The sequence below is a fragment of the Carassius carassius genome, chromosome 9 (genome assembly GCF_963082965.1).
Source record: "Carassius carassius chromosome 9, fCarCar2.1, whole genome shotgun sequence".
NCBI lineage: Eukaryota > Metazoa > Chordata > Actinopteri > Cypriniformes > Cyprinidae > Carassius > Carassius carassius.
In genome coordinates, this window is record NC_081763.1 from 17,246,863 (window position 1) to 17,265,245 (window position 18,383).

At 44.3% G+C, this 18,383-nt stretch overlaps 1 pseudogene; it reads right to left on the reverse strand.

Moving 5' to 3' along the window:
* Positions 1-2,600: 2,600 nt before the first annotated feature.
* LOC132149104 (apolipoprotein L4-like) lies at positions 2,601-16,903 on the reverse strand (annotated as a pseudogene).
* Between the last annotated feature and the right edge of the window lie 1,480 nt (positions 16,904-18,383).

The window sequence follows — 18,383 nt, forward strand, 5'->3', positions numbered from 1 at the left end:
TAAAAAACTTTGATAATACAAACTTTAGGATGTGTTAAAGCACTAAATAACCTGTAGATTGATCATTACTGTGACACATGAAACAAAAAAAACAACACAACTAATTAAAAAAGTTACCGCTTCAATAATTTACTTTTTGTACTTGAAAACAGTTTTACCGACCTAACTGCGGGAAATGATGAGGAAATCACGTGATATTTCTCAGCTCCATCAAGGATTGAATGCTGAATATACCGTCATAGCTGGGAATGCAAATGCAGTAATAGGCTCTGAGAAAATCGCTTTGTTACTTTCGTCCCACGTTACTTTCGACCCAGCTCTCCCCTAGTTAGTTAGGTTACAACGTTACCATCAATTAAAAGTAATCAGTTATGATACAGCGTTACCTATTCATAAAAGTAACGCGTTAGAGTACTCATGCGTTACCAAAAATTAAAAGCCGTTTGCAGCGGCTCACACATGACAGACACAGCCCCCGGCCCCTTTAAATGCACCTAGAAGTCGTGACTCCCGACAATGAATAACGTCAGTCATCCGACTAAATTAACACTGCAGGATAACAATAACAGGAAAGACAGTCAGCAATAGGCTATTCCACATGGCGTTTTATTGATTTATCACAGAACATATCAAAATTCGCACCTACCCAACCCAGGTAGCCTAGGCTACTGTATATTATGAGCACCACAAGATAACTCCTGATTTTTCTTAAACTTTAAATAATGCAGTTATCAAAGTACAAGTATGCTTACTTGTAAACACAACCTTAAACAGGCTTGCAGATTTAAATCCATTTAGAAATGATGAACAGCCAGCCAGCCAACGATCTAAAAGAAATTAACAGCTGCCTGTCAAACAAAAATGATAACAAACCGAATTAAATCCTTCACTGCCACACAGGCAAATGACAAATCGCTTAATAGCCGAACTAATTATTATTAAAGTGTCACTCACAGTCACAAGCCTAAATTCGCTTTAACACAGTCCATAAACGAAACGCTGTCCTCTCTGCCATCTTGCCGGGAGTTCGAAAAAAAAAAACCACACACACAGGGTCAGGCGCAGGGCAGACGTATCACAGCCATTGACTTTACGATCACAGAGCTTCGGCTCCGCTGATACATCCGCAGGTGGCACAGTAGACCTAGGCCTACTGTCTGACAAAAAGCAGGCTGCAGTCGGGATTTTCCTTTCCTTAAAATAACGGATTACTTTTTTTAAAAAATAACGAAGTTACTGATTACTTACGCACAAAACTAACGCGTTAAGTTACACATTTCAGGAAAAAAGTAATTAGATTACTCTAACGCGTTACTTTGTAACACGTTACCCACAACACTGTAGATAGCCTACGTACAGTTAAATGGATTTTATTTTTAACAACACCAATTGTTCAGCTGATAAAACGTCTTTTCCGAGTAAAATATAAAATAAAAACTCCATTAGACCGTTTTGAGAGTTGTGTTAAAATTACTTGATCCTTTATACAGTGCGTGCCACTGTAAAGGCTTTAAGTCTGACCCTCACAACCTTGTTTTTAAGAGGAACAGAAATGCTCAGCTAGGTACAAGAACAGCACTGACCAGCCTCTCGGTGGCAGAAGTAGCTGGAAAGGGTCAGGAGGACCCTTCTTTTACTGTCTATGGGAGGACCTCATTAAAAACATCCACCTCTGCAGCATCAACAACTCACCACCAGAGGCCATCATAACTTCACATCTGTACCTGATGCATCCACATGTGGAAAACGCAATTGAAAATACAATTTGCAGTTGCTTTTGAAAAAAATCCTGAATATTCTTCTATGGGATCAGTCACCAGAGTGATGACATCAAAGCAGCTTATAAATTAGGAAAATGAACTTAACTGAACTTATTAACTTCATTTATTGTTAATGATTTCTATGACCAAAGCTCGGTCATAATATATTGTTGCAATGTTTTGTATTCAAACTTATTACCAATTCTGAATATGGGTTACCATACTTGGCAAATGTCACGAGTCTCATGACGTGTTTGACATACACAACATTCTGCTTTGGGTTTTCAAAAACCATTTAAAATGTTTGAAATTACAAAAAAAAAAGGAGTCTCAGATTTGTATGCTCAAATAAACCAGATTTTATTTTATGTTTTGCAACATTTTAGTAGTGAAGCTGTATCTTATAATTAAACAAATTCCTGTAATATGCAAAAGTAGCCTGTTTCTGTTTTGCTGCTAGTCTTTTAGGAAGTGTAAAAAAAAAAAATCATATGTCGGCTGGAATCCGTCTGTGCTTTTAAGAATTTCCCTTTATGCTTACACCCATGTTATCACATCACTTGATCTGTCAGTGTTTAACTAAGCAACTAAAACTCAGACACCACCCTAAGAGCAAACAGACAATAAACAGCAAATGCATTTACTCTCTACAGGTGAGATCTAACCAGACCAGAAGACACCCATTAATGCAATGTTTTTTTTAAATCAGTTATATACAAATGTTTTTTTGACATGTAAAATGTACAAATGTATAGAATAAACAGATTTTTGAACTTGGACGTAGCTTTGACCAGTATGTAATGACTTTTTTTTTTCTTCAAGTTGAAAAATCTGAGCAGGTCTCTATAAAGCTTACATTTTACTAACATGAATTATTAACAAGTTAGTCAGCTTGAAATAACACAAGTATTGATAAGTGGTTAGTGTTACAGGACAGAATATCTAACTGTAATAGTTGCATTCATTCATTTAAATACAAATATTTCTTGTTCATCTCAACTCTTCTTGAATCTTGATAAGTACTTTAGTAGCAAATTACTCAAACAAATTTAAGGCAGAAACAGTTGCTCCAACACTTCCTGGCTCTTCCTAAACCTCCATATTCCTATGCATAAGGAATCATGGATCTTCTGCCAGGCCTCCAGCTCAGATTTCCACAGAGCTGCTCTGGAGCGGATGAGCTGAGAAGCCTCACTCTTGCTCCCTCTGGCCAGACTTATACTATCTTTGCAAATAAACAGGACATCTATGCCAATAAAGAGGGCATTTAGAGTGATGAATCCTGCTCTAGCAGACTTAGAGAGCGCTAGTGGCGTCCCTTTTGCCAGCTGTCCAATGTCGGGCAGGTCTGCAGCGAGTTTGGGAATGCTGCGTGCACTTTGTGCCTCCTGGAGCCCAACCTTCGCTGCAGTTGCAATCACCTCCTCACTTTTGAGAACTTTAAAAGCTGAGGCTGCATCTACCAGGGCATCAATACTTTTGGCCACTCCACCAGCACGAGCTATCAACTTTCCTGCTCCAATCATCATATCTACAACATCAAACCCTACTAAACGCTCCTGACGACTTGCCTGCTCCAGACAGTCTAGAATCTTCCCCACATCATTCATGTATCTCTGGAAAATGTTCTGTGCATTTTTCCCATGGTGGCTGTTGACTGCTGCCTCAGTGATGCCTGTGACGACACTATTGACACCACTGGTCACCCCCAGACCAACACCGGTCAGTGTCAGAGCCAGGGACACTCCTGCAGTGACGGGGGCAAGAGCAAGACCAACGATGGACAAGACACCGCCTGCTATCCCAACTGAACTGCCAGCCACAGTGGAGATACTGGCCCCCATCTTCATCCTGTCCAGCTGAACTGCACTCTCCTCGAGATCCGACAGGAACTGCTCCATTCTAGAGCGACGCTGACTGAACACACCAATGAAGTGCAGAGCATGTTCCTGAAAAATTAAGGACAGCCTGGTGTGCAGGTCCATCCTAGATAATACAAAAGATGGGTTTAAAGCCACCATTGACAATGCACCTGAGAGTAAAAACTGCTGAAAAAAAAAGAAATGAAAGGTCTCACCTTATTTTGCACAACTGCTTCAAATGATTAAGCATTTTTTTCATGGAGTCCTCACGTAAGTTCAAGCTGAACTTCACTATAGGCTCACCCTTCTTAAATCCGTAAAGAGTTTCACTATGATTAACAAACACACACCAGTTTTCCTACTGTCCCACAAATTTCACAAGAGATGAGGGAAAATGCCTTCTTAAAGTGTGAATGCATCAGCCAATATATTAATGAGGGAAATAAATTTAAACATTTGCTAATTTAGTTACTATCATTAAAATCATGAATTTATTACATTTTGGCAGAATAAATAATGCATCTGATATCATTATAAAAATGTGTATATATATATATATATATATATATATATATATATATATATATATATACACACACACACACACACACACACACACACACCACACACACACACACACACACACTAATTTTTATATATAAAAACTACATCTTTAAAGTATTACTTACCTATGGATATCGCTGGACCAAAAAACACTCTTAGATCTTTGAGAAAAGAAATATATAAATGAATAAATAAATGGAATTATGGAACTAATCCTTAGAGAAAATTAAGTAAATACCACTTAGATGGGTGATCTTTTTAAAATCAACATTGCAAGAACATAAGAAACTAACTTCTTCTCCATCTTCTCACAGATCTGTGCAGTGATACGCATATATTTGTCTAGTTGAAAGGCCAGGACGTCCAGGTTATTAAGTGAAGGAAGGAAGAAGGTTTCTGCATGTCGTTTAAAGTGGATGAGGAGAGGAGAGGCCATTCTGGCAGCTGTGATGACCGACCGCACACTTTCAGGACTCTCTCCTTTTGGCAAGAAGCTCCGTCCAGTGAAGACAAACAGTGAGGTGACTGTGAGCTTCTCCACTGCATCCAGGAAGTGGTGAAGTTTCTCCAGCCCCTCAAGTGTGTCCTTCAGGACAGCGCCCAGTTCCTTCTCCAGCTCCTGATATCTGGAGTCAGCGGTGACTTGAGTTAAACCACTCCACAGGAATCGCCCAAAAGCCTTGGCCTTGCTCTTGGAGCGCTGAACATGGTCAAACTTAAGACTGACTTGGTCTGCTCTGTCCTTGATGTCTCTGATGTTATCCAGCTCTGTCTCTCTCTGAAGGGTCCATTTTTGTTGTTTGTCACAGAAGTCCCTCACTGTGGAAATGCAGATGAGTGTGTCCTCTACATACTCTGACAGGAGCTCCTGTAGTTGTTCCCTGAGAATAAAAACAGAGGAGTTTAGTTAGTAACAATAGTATTTCTTCTCTGAATAAAATGATTAATGCATTTAACATCTTGGTTACGTATGTAACCCTCGTTCCATGAAGGAGGGAACGGAGGCGTTACGAATGGGATCTCACCTGAGAGCCCAATCACCTTCGAGTGGTACAAAACGAGCCAATGGTACACAAAGTACCTTGGTCTGCGGGATTTGCATCGCGAGCTCCGCCCCGCAGAGCGGGTATATAAGGAGCAACGCGAGCAACTCGCATTCAAGTCTTCGCTGAGGAACCGAGCCAGTGACCCGGCCGTTCAGTGGAACAGCAATGTGGCAAGGGGACGTAACGTCTCCGTTCCCTCCTTCAGGGAACGAGGGTTACATACGTAACCAAGACGTTCCCTTTCAGTCGGTCACGTTCGACGTTACGAATGGGGTCCCTTACAAAATGCCACATGGCTGTCTTCCAGCGACCCGTGTGAGTGATAGCACCCTGTCGTGAGGCCAGCACGAGTGAGGGCCCATAACTTACACAGAATACACTGGGTAGCATATTCCAGCTGGACATATGCTAGCAGGCTGCCTGCCCGTGGGAGGACTTACAGAAGGCAGGTATCCACCCAGGTGGTGATACATAAAAACTCTGAGGTACCCAGCCCGCAGGGTGGAAGTTTCAACGACAGAGCTTGCAAGGGGCTTGCCAAGGGAAAGACACATGCTGTGGAGAGACTTACTATGGACATACACATGTGGGATTGCCCAGAAAGGCTGACCAAAGGGCATGTACACAAGTGTTGGACATTGGACAACAGTGCTGGAGGAACCCAGGGTTCTGACTGAGGAACTCACCTGAGGGGAATAGCGCACGCATCCAGTCCGTGGAGTGGAATGGCGCAGCAAGCGGATTGACATCGAGCAGGTCCTTACTGGCCCGAAGACAGAGCAGCGCCAGGGCTGGGTCTGCCTCCTCCAGGGGCAGCGCTTGCAAGTTCACCACTTGATCCCTAAAAGGAGTGGTGGGAACTTTGGGCACGTACCCAGGCCGGGGTCTCAAGATAACGTGAGAGTTAGCCGGCCCGAATTCCAGGCACGCTTCATCAACTGAAAATGCCTGCAGGTCCCCGACCCTCTTCACCGAAGCCAAAGCCGTCAGGAGCACAGTTTTCAAAGATAAAAACTTTAGCTCAACTGAGAGCAAGGGTTCGAAGGGAGCCCTCTGCAGTGCTGATAGAACCACTGCGAGGTCCCAAGAGGGGACTTGCTGAGGGCGAGGCGGATTGAGCCTCCTTGCTCCTCTCAGGAACCTGATGATCAGATCATGCCTCACCAGAGACTTACCTTCAACAGGGTCATGGTGAGCCGAAATGGCGGCCACATAGACCTTGAGGGTGGAAGGAGACAGCCTTCGTTCCAACCCCTCCTGAAGAAAGGAAAGCACTGACCCAATCGGACATTTCCAGGGGTCCTCACGCCGTGAAAACACCAAGTGACGAAGAGGTTCCACTTCAAAGCATAGGCATGTCTGGTGGACATGGCTCTAGCTGAAGTGATGGTAGCTACCACCTGTGGTGGCAAGGTACCTAAAACCTTCCGTGACCCGTCCAGGACCCACACATGTAGGTTCCACAGATCGGGACATGGGTGCCAGAGGGTGCCCCGTCTCTGAGAAAGAAGGTCGTTCCTCAGAGGAATTGGCCAAGGAGGGGCTGTCGCGAGGAGTACAAGTTCGGGGAACCAGGTCCGGCCGGGCCAAAAAGGCGCAACCATGAGGACCTGCTCCTCGTCCTCCCTGATTTTGCACAACGTCTGTGCATGTAGGCTCACTGGGGGAAACGGATACTTGCGCAGGCCCAGCGGCCAGCTGTGTGCCAGGGGGTCCGTGCCGAGAGTGCCCTCGGTCAGGGAGAAAAACAACTGGCAGTGGGAATTTTCTGGAGAGGCAAACAGGTCTACCTGAGCGTCTCCGAATTGTTCCCAAATAAGCTGAACCGACTGGGGGTGGAGTCTCCATTCCCCGGGGCAAGACTGCTGCCGTGAGAGCTCGTCGGCTGCACGATTGAGCCTGCCCGGAATGTGAATGGCACGAAGAGACCTCAGATGCTTGTGACTCCACAAGAGGAGATGGCGAGTGAGTTGTGACATGCGGCGGGAGAGTAGACCACCCTGACGGTTGATGTACGCTACGTTTGCAGTGTTGTCCGTACGGACCAGAACGTGCTTGTCCTTCAGCAGGGCCCTGAAGCGGTGCAGAGCAAGCCGTACTGCTAGCAACTCGAGGCAATTGACATGCCACTGAAGTCGGGGTCCTGTCCAGGAGCCCTGACGTAGCATGCCCATTGCACATGGCACCCCAGCCCGTGGCAGAGGCATCTGTTGACACAACAACATGTCTGGACACCGGTTCTAGGGGCACGCCGGCCCGTAGAAATGAGGGGTCCAACCACGGGGTGAAGTATCAGCGGCAGGCCGGAGTGATGGTCACTCGGAGCGTGCCCTGTTGCCATGCCCATCTCGGGACTCGGTCGTGAAGCCAGTGCTGAAGCGGTCTCATATGGAGTAGCCCGAGTGGTATGACCGCCGCCGCGGATGCCATATGCCCCAGGAGCCTCTTGCCCTCAAATTGTCTCAGGCAATTCAGCAGTGACTGCGCGCGCTCGTTCGTAAAGGGGGTCGCACACCGGATGAGAAGCGCAGCGCCGCGTCGCGTCGCGCCACGTATTTATAATTCGAACACATTATTCTCAATGAGTGTACACACACCGGCGGCGCCATTCGGCGTCTGTCCGCGGCGCCCAGCTATGACTCAGAACTCTGTTCAAATTCCTGCCGCGCCACAGAGCGCCATCTGCATAGTTTTATATTAAATAACATCATATTTGTTTCAAACCGTTGTTTATACATTATACCAAGATACCACTGCTGCAAAATACTAGGCTACCTACATTAGTTGTACAGCTTGAATAAAATGTAAACTTATATAATTAAATGTATAATAAACGTAGTCATTTTAATCTTTTATTTTTCTCTTGAGACATATTTTACATAGGCTACGCAAAATATTACAGTATTTGCCTGTCGTGATTACATTCAGTCTCAATGGCAGCCACCTAGTGGATTTACAAGGTCCCAACCATCACAACACACTTCAGGTCATTTAAATAGCGGAGTAGCGGGCCGCAAAAGACGACAAACTAATCAAGGACATAAAGAAATACCCGGATTCAAATATTCAAAGACAACACGAGGAACATAAACGTGGAGGAAGATCGCGTTTGTCATCGGTTTTTCAGGTAAGAATGTCTAATTTTCGATCTGAGGTAAAATGTTCAGTGACAGTCCTTAGAAACGTTAAGATATAAGCATACCTATATAATTTTTTTTAGCTTCTTTGTTTTTATTGAGCAAACAAATCAGTATTAGTAGCTACAGCATTAGAAATGTTGAAAATTGCTTATAATAATACAAAACAATTTATTAATGGCAATCTAGTAGCTAGTGATAATCTAGACTAAATTATAACACAGATTCTTTTCATTAATTAACGTTCAAAACTCACCAATGATCAATTAAAATAATATATTTAAAATAATAATAATAAATGAATTAAAACTCATCTTCATCTTGCTGCTCAGAACTTGATTCAATATTGAGCTCCAGCAGAATGTGCGCGTCCGGTGTGCGATACCTCGAGCGGTGTGCGATACCTCGAGCTGTCCTACATGTGGCGCGAAGCGACGCGGCGCTTCTCTACCGGTGTGCGATCGCCTTAAGCCGCGCGAACATGGCGTCCGAGTCTATTTCCATACAGAGAAAAGAGATCCTCTGCACAGGGGAGAGCTTGCTCTTTTCCCAGTTGACCTGAAGACCCAGTCGGGCAAGGTGTCTGAGCACCAGATCCCTGTGCTCGCACAACCGCTCTCAAGAGTGAGCTAGGATCAGCCAGTCGTCAAGGTAGTTGAGGATACGGACACCTTGTTCCCTGAGAGGAGCCAGGGCCAACCCGAATGGGAGAACCTTGTACTGATATGCCTGCCCCTCGAAAGCAAACCCACCTGTCTTCTTGAGTACTATGAAGTAAGGGCTGTAAAAGCCGGACTTCATGACAGCTGGAGGGACCGGCTCTATCGCCCCCTTTGCCAGCAGGGTCGCGACCTCCGCGCGCATGACAGGAGCATCTTTGCCCACCATCGTCGCATGGACACCCCGAAACCTGGGGGGACGCCGGGCGAACTGAATCGCGTAGCCGAGCCTGAGCGTCCGGATGAGCCAGCGGGAAGGCCTGGGGAGCTCTAGCCAGGCTCCCAGGAACCAAACCAGCGGGGTCAAGGGGACTACAGGCGTACCCACAGTGGGGCAGCGTGGTGGAGCAGACAGCCCCGGCATGGGAGGCATAGCGTCCCTTAGCGGGGGCGGAGTGCGGGCACTCGTCTGACTCCAAGTAGCAAAGAGGGCATGAGAAGGCGAAGCATTCTTGAGCCGGCTTTGCATTGAAACTGGCAAGGGGAGAGGAGAACGAGAGCGGCAAGGAAGCACGTCGCCAACTGTCGTTCGTGGCCTCTTGGGACCCAGAGGTAGAGGAAACAGCTCTTTTAGTGAAGGCTTGGGTACCACCGGCCGCAGGGCCAGTGGCGGAACAAAAAAAAAATGAGAACAAAGGATTCTCCCCCGGCCCTCCTCCGGGGGAAGGAGTGGTCCTGCTACCATCTCCTGATGAGCTGACGTCTCCAACTCCGGGTCGCTCATCTCAGGAACGCCGCCTGGCCTTGCGTTTGGCAGGCTTATGGGCAGAGACAGGTTGCACCGCCCTTCTGCGGCCCTCTCCTCGCTGCGGCTGGGGTGAAGGCTGCTGCTGTGGCCGAGCGGGAGTGGAGGAGGCCGTAGGGGGCGCCCTCGGCAACGAGCAGGCTGAGACGGCTGCGCCGGCGGCGGGGTGGAGGCAGCAGTGGGCTGCCGGGGCAGGATGTGTCTGATGGTCTCAGACTGCTTCTGGACTGCAGAGAACTGCTGGGCAAAGCTCTCTACCGCGTCGCCGAAGAGGCCATCCTGGGAGACCGGGGAGATGAGGAGCTGAGCCCGATCAGACTCCCTCATGTCTGCCAGGTTCAGCCATAGGTGGCGCTCCTGGACCACCAAAGTGGGCATCACCTGACCCAAGGAGCGCGCAGTGACCTTCGTCGCCCGGAGAGCGAGGTCGGTAGCAGTGCGCGCCTCTTGCAAAACCCCTGGGTCAGCACTGCCCTCGTGCAGCTTCCGAAGCAGCTTGGCCTGATAGACCTGAAGTGAGGCCATGGCATGCAGGGCAGAAGCGGCCTGGCCCGCAGCTCTGTAAGCCTTGGCCACAAGCGTGGATGAGAACTTACAGGCCTTGGAGGGCAGCTTGGGACCGCCACGCCAAGCTGAGGCGCTGTGTGGACCCAGTTGCATCGCAACAGAACGCTCCACCAGGGGAATCCCAGCATACTCCTTGGCCGCCCCACCATCGAGGGCAGTGAAGGCGGAGGAAGTAGCAGAACGGTTTCGGGCAGTTAAAGATGCCTTCCATGAACTGGTTACTTCCTGGTGCACTTCCGGGAAGAAAGGAACCAGAGGTGGGTGCTGGCGATCCGCATGAGCAGCCCCCAGGAACCAATCATCCAGCCTCGAGCGCTCGGGACAGGGCGCAGGATTCCACTCAAGCCCGATGCTCTCCGCTGCCCGGGAAAGCACGGCCGTCAGCTCGGGATCAGACTCGGACAACGCTGGCACTCCCGAGGGAGGCAATGCAGCCGAATCCTCATCTCCCGAGGACTCAAGCCCGCCTTGTGATGCGGCAATCAACATACGGTCCTCTTCGCGAGCCCCGAATGAGATGTCAGGAGCCTGAGAGGGTCCAGCAAACTCATCCGGAAACTCGACCGGCTGCGACGTATGTGAGGGGGTGTGGCCCGAGGAGGTTGGCTCATCGGGGAAGCCCACACAGTAACCCTCAGATCACCCTGGCCACCAGCCGAAGTAGCCCTCTTACGAGAAGAGCTAGAACGGGGTGTGGCAGAGGGGACTCTATACCTTTTAAGGTAATCGAGTCTCGATCTCAACATCGAGATGGTCATGTCCCCACAATGAGAACATGAGCCATCCACGAACGCAGTCTCAGCGTGCTGGAAGCCCAGACACGTGACACAACGATCCTGGCTGTCACGAGGAGCGATGTATCGACCGCACACAGAAACACACGGGCGAAATGACATCTTTAAAAAGATGCAAATCGGCCGTATCTCTTTTGTGAAAGAAATTTGCTCTTTCAGAGGTGTTGAAGCGCTCAGGGGAACGCGGGGCTGTCGCAGGAAACTCAGACGAACCGCTGAATCGCACCGTCACACCAACACCAGCTCTTGCTTGTAGCACTCCAGTGAAAGCAGCACACGATGTGCTCGGCTCCGAAGCGAAAGCTTGAATGCGAGTTGCGCCTTATATACCCGCTCTGTGGGGCGGAGCTCGCGATGCAAATCCCACAGACCAAGGTACTTTGTGTACCATTGGCTCGTTTTGTACCACTCGAAGGTGAATGGGCTCTCGGGCGAGATCCCATTCGTAACGTCAAACTATAGTTCCCTTTCAGTCGGTCACTCTCAACACCACGTCGGTGACCGACGAATATGGGATATCGCTTTGATAGACCAATCTACTTCGAGTGAAAACTAAATGAGCCAATGCACATTGGCATGCAATTATGGCATCCAGCTGCCGCTGATCACTGCGTGAGTATAAGAGGGCAGCAGGTGCAATGCATACCAACTATTCGCTTCAGAGCCGAACGTTAGTATCGCTCTGCCCAACTGTGTCTGCTGTGAACTACGAGTTCAGCATGCTCTCGGAAGCTTCGTGTGTTGGCGAGACAGCGCTTCAGCGGCGGTCATTCCTGTGTCGAATGGATTGCACACTTCAGGCTGCACTACCCCTGTCATGTTGCAAGCGGCCAATTCCCTTGTGCGCCTCAGCACTAAAAGAGCAATTCGTAAAGAGCAAATTTCTCTAAAAGAGCTTAAAATTTTTATATTAATGTGGCAGTGGCGGTGCAGCGAAGGGGTATTCAGGAATCCCGTCGATGGAGCGGGCGGTAGCGATGCAATTGTGTCCTAAGTCCGCCGCCTCCTGCTTCTGCCTTACACGCTATGGCGTTACTGCAGGTGCACCAGGCTAAGGCACTGAAGGACCTGCACGAGGGTGGTCACGATCCAGCGCTTCTGGAAGAACTCCGAACCGCCACTGACCTTGCGCTTCAAGCGACGAAGGTCACCGCGAGTTCGCTTTTTTTGATTTTTGATTGGGGGGGGGCAATAGGGGGTCCTGGTCATTTCAAGCGGGGTCTCATGAAAACCAACAAAAAATACAGTGGACACGGCTAATAACTGCATATTACTGCTACTAAACAACAAAAACAAAACAGCATATCAACTACTTTGTTTTTAATTAATCATTTGCAGTTTGCAAACAATATGCTCAAACTTTAAAGGGTTGGCGCTTTAAATGGTTCGCGTCACCAATACACATTAATCCACAATGACTTAAGCGGTTAACTTTTTTAACGTGGCTGACACTCCCTCTGAACAGGGCCGTGGAGAGACCTTTGGAGGGGCAGGTGCTCAAAGTATAAAAGGGGCACATGGAACAAGGCTTTAAATGGCGCTGTTCAAAATATCAATACAGCAATATTTTTTGATGCATTCCTTGCTGATTCACGTATAAATATGGATGGTTATGTATTGATACAGCAGCAAATGCTTTGATGCAGTTTTGAAAAAGAAACAATAGAGAAGACAATTTTAAGTTTAAAATAATAATAGCTCTGGGATTATAAACTGAAATGTCTTAAATTGTCCCAACTTGATGGCTTTTTCTTCTCTGTTCTACAGAATAATTAAGAACAGTGGTTATAGTAAAAATTATAGAAAACACTTGTGCCTCTTTCTCACCAGCCTCTGTCTCCTGGCTTGCTGTTACCTGCTCTCTTTCTGTCATTTGTGCCTCTACATTTCCCTCTTTTTCTTCCTCTTTCTCCATCTCCTCATTTGATCTATTACTTTCCACTCTCTGTCCATCTAGGAACAAGGCTCAATTTACTATTTCAGCATTAATCTATTATTTTAACCATCACTACTACTCTTGCACCTAATCAATAAGTCCACCTTAAATATTGATACAAAACATAAAAAACTGATACAATGGAATATAATGATTCATATTATTATTACTGTTGTAGTTGTTGTTGTTGTCTAAAATCGAACACCTTTGCAATGTAAACAAATGACAGGCTACATTTGTTATTCATATCCTTCACACTGCACTTTGATGTCAGGTATATTATGTATTTTTTATTGACATTGATATTTTTACATTTCCAGAGAGATATTATTGAGTTTACAGGCTAAAGTGGTTATTATTATTAAATTATTATTCATAAATTGTACTAATATTATGATTGGGCGTGGGCAGGCATTCACAAAAGGGAATGTTATTACAAAAAAAATTTTAGGAAATTTTGCTTTGACAAAAGGGCACTTAAGGGGCAAAGGAGCAGGTGCTCAAGTGAACCGGTTCTTTCGGACAGTTCGATCAAATAAAACCAGTTGAAAAAAAAATGGTTCAACGGTTCTTTTGCGCTCGATGTAATGTCATTTGCGATGACTGCCCTTCATTCAAGCCTTCGGTTTACCCGCGCTCATAACACTAGCACAGAATCAGTTCAAATTCAATCATCAAAAGAATCAGTTAGGTTCAGACGAGCTGTGAGTCAGTCTGCTTCACACTGAATCACACATGCAGTATCATCAGCTCCTCGGTTCTCGAATCGGACGTGTCCGACAGAAACGGTTCTCGTTCAGTGTACGAATAAATAATATTTATATTTATAGAAATAATTATTATTATTCTGCGCAGTTTGAAGATAATTTTTTTTATATTCATCCCGAATACACATACATACATATATATATATATATATATATATACATATATACATATATATATATATATATATAAAAATCAGGAAGAGGGTGGGGGGTCAAATGGGGGGTCAAGGCATTTTTTGTCAGGGTCAGGAGTGCCATCTCTGGCTGGGTCTGGTAGACATGAGGAACACCGACAAGGTCCAGTTTCTCAATGCCCCTGTGTCCCAGACCGGCTTCTTTGGCGACGCAGTCGAGAACTTGGCCAATCACGCAGTTTGAACTGTCAAAGGCACAATCTAAGGGAATCGCCGACGCCCGCTAAATATTTTGAACGCTAAATATCTGTGCCAGGTTGCATGAAACTCCTTAAGCTAAGAAATCCCTTAGATATAAGGTTAAGGGTACCCTTAGTGAAACTTGGGTTGCAAGAAAAAACCCTAAGGGTTTCCTTAAGGAACTTAAGGCTGTTATTAAGTTTTTCCCCTTAATTATCTAAGTGTTCCCTTAAAGGTGCCATCTGTCATGTCTGGCAAAAAAATCAAGTCATACTCCACAATCCATACCAGATGGGGGCAGTATGCCTCAAAGTGAATTGGTCTACTCTAGAGTAACAAACGAGAAACGGCATAGTCTCTATGCTCCGCCCCTACCTTCACAACAACCCTAGAGCATAGCCGAAGCCTATAAGACAGCGGTTCTCAATTGCAGTCCAATCTTGAGCAGAATGATGGCCCAGGAAGTGATGCAAGCAGCAATGTGATTGGCTGATAAATAACACGTATTGGATACATTGTGTTGTATTTTTTTACTTTTTAACACATTTAACACAAAACACACCAAATTATATTTAAAATTAACATACTTTTTTTAAGAGTTGATGACTTATTGATCAAACTATTTTTGTTTTACATTTATGTTGGCATTAAATATTAAAACATATATTGTATTTTGCTGAGATACTCTCATGTATCTCAGTATTCCTAGAAAAGTTGAATAGTTATAGATGAGTTATGATTGAGGTAGGGTTCACTTTTTTATATAGACTATGCCCTATATATATATATATATATATATATATATATATATATATATATATATATAGGGCATATTTGTAAAACTTTGACCTGTAATAATTAAAATAATATTTTCTGAATTTTATGTTGCTATGTTCTGAATACCTTAAAATATAAAGGATTTGCTGCAACGCAATTTTGTCTAATGTGAACTATTATCCTTTTTTAAAAAGTATAATCCATGCAGCAAATGCTTTAAAGCAGCTTTTAAAAATGCTTTATTGCATTCCAGACGCGTTTAAAGTAGCCTACGTTTCTCTATATTTTTTAGGGGTATTGAATGTAAAACATTGTCATGAATTCGTTGTAGTCCCATTTGTAAAATAGCCAACCAATGTTGTTGGCCAAACCGATCTCATGATTAAATATAGCACGATTTTCGGCTTCTGTTTGGCGTAATATGTAGCTATATGCAGAAATTGACTTTGGGATGCAAAAGACTGATAAATTATTTTGCACACACAGTCTTTCAAGACTAATCGGCGATGCGATCGCACATTTCACAAGATCCACTTCAGCTGTCACAAGCCGAGGGTGAATTGCGCATGTGCTTTAACTTCATACTGCATCACACGCCACACTGAAGCCCATCGCTTCAAATCGCCTGTCCAATTCAACCAGAAATGACTCAGTCCACCGCATTTTTATAAGCCAGTTCATAAAGAAAATAACAAATATTTGTTAACTTAAAAAAGCGGGAAAATAACTAAAAGAGAGTCCCTAAATAATTACTTTAGCCCAAAACGTACTTATTATAACAATAAAAATATACTACAAGGATAATACAAATAAAATGAGAAAAAGTTTATTATTTATAATTATTAAAGTCATTATTGGCTCTCGTCTGGGGGAAATTCTTCAGTTTCCTACTAAATCTCACATAATCACTGAAGTTGGTCAATTCCATATGCTAGAAAAATAATGGTAAATTTTATGTATATGAAAAGTAGATCTTGCATCTGTTACGATTGTCAATAAAAGTAAATTTTGTATGCATCTTAACTCAAGCTTAGTGCTTTATAAACAATAAACAAGAAATGAACATTAAATATTATTAGTAAATGCACTTATTAGTGCAAATAATGGTAATTTTATGATTAAATGATTCTTATTTTGCAAACACCACACACCACACCCAGAGCTACCAATCTGCTCCTGGAGCACCATCTGCAGAACTTAGTGCGCTGGTGCCACTGCTCTCAAATAATAGAGCCCTGTAGTAGGCCAAAATATTAGCAGACAGCAGCATTAATGTTTAATTATTTTCTATATAAGTATTTAGATGCTCGTGACAATATCTAGTTTGTCCAATGGATGTTTTCTCTATTAAAAGAAAACATTTTACAGCATCGCTCAGCTCCTCTGACGCTAATCATTCTAGTTCAGCGACTGATATGCGCGCTCCCGTGCAAATGTATTTTTTTTTTTAAATCTTTACACTTCGCCAGACTGATCTTAATTTGTTAAAACGTATTTTAGAGCTTTAACGTTGTTACACACGCTCTCTCTCTCTCTCCCTGAGAAATATGGCTTCCGACTTGGGTTTTTACTTTTCATTTAGGCTAACTTTGTTTGACTATAAGAATAGAAAAAAAAAACTACTGATTTAAGTATTACAAATAATACCCACCTGGTGTCCATCGTTTTTCAGAGTAGTCTGCGGATGAAATGGAAAGTTGTGATATTGGCACTTGTCAAACTGAGGTGAGAAACCTAGAGAGGAATCTTTTGTTTTTGCTCTGGACTGAAGTTTAAGTTTCGCTTTCATTTCTAAATTTTGTTGCTCCGCCCGTAGCCACAGGTACAAGGGTTCAAAACAATACTCGAAGCAGAAATGCTACCCTCGTGAAAAGCACTCACGTTAGCTCTGTAGCAGAGGGGGGAAGCCCAGGGGTCAGAAAGTAGAAGTCCTGCCATATGTTTATACCACTCATGAACTCAACCAGCTGATTTCACTATAGTTCTACCTCCCGGCTGAAAAACGGTGCTAATTAGCAAAATCCAAGAGACTGGAACAAAAAACTGAGGAGGACTTTTACTTTCTAAACCTGGACTTTCCAGCTCTGCTCTGTATGTTCTGATGACACTGACGCATTCCACAGCTCTCACATGCCTTTTGGGACAATGAAGTGTTTGTTCCGTCCACACGAGGACGCAGTAAACTCATGTCTACGCTATCGGCGCTCACTTCGGGAGCGAGTGAAATTATACTAATATCCTAAAATGTTTAAATCCCCTGCTTTAAAAAGTTATTTTATATATCGAGAACAGTTGATAGGTGCATTTAAATGGATGGCTGTATTTAACATAGCAACAGTTATCCAGATAACCGAGTAGAAAACTAGGCTACTAAACAACTCTTTATTCACACACACACACACACACACACACAAACACACACACACACACACACACACACACACACACACACACACACACACAAATGCTTTAGTCAAATCACATAGGCTATATCTGTAGTAATAGCTAGTGGAACTGCAGTAGGCTAATGTCCTATACTCTACAGCATTCTTCAATCTTAGAAACTTTGTGGAGCTACATTCTGTGTTCTGTGGGGGGTATTCTGTTAATATTTTTCAGATGAATGCTAGAAATACATTATTTAGGTAGTAGCCTACTTTACAATAATTAACACGTTAATACACATTAATAGCTTACATTAAAGGCCGTGTTGCAAGGTTAATTTTTCAACGAATTTGTGCAATTTGCGAGTGTCAGCCACATTAAAAAAAGTTAACAGCTTCAAGTCATTTATGGATTAATGCATATTGCAGACGTGAACCGTTTAAAACGATTCAGTTCGATTTGGTGAACTGGTTCAAAAAGATCCGGTTACATCGAATGATTCGTTCGCGAAATGGATATGACCAACTGCTTTGATTTGAACTCTCTCACAACAGACACGGAAGAGAAGACAACACTGAATAAAGTCGCAGTTTTTGCTATTTTTGGACCAAAATGTATTTTCGATGCTTCAAAATATTCTAACTGACCCTCTGATGTCACATGGACTACTTTGATGATGTTTTTCTTACCTTTCTGGACATGGACAGTATACCGTACACACAGTTTCAATGGAGGGACTGAGAGCTCTCGGACTAAATCTAAAATATCTTAAACTGTGTTCCAAAAATAAACGGAGGTCTTACAGGTTTGGAACAACATGAGGGTAAATTATTAATGACATAATTTTGCTATTTGGGTGAACTAACCTTTTAAGTAATGTAACCTAATCGAACCTTATTGTAAAGTGTTGCAATTATTTGTAAATAAAGTATATATATGGTCACAAAAAC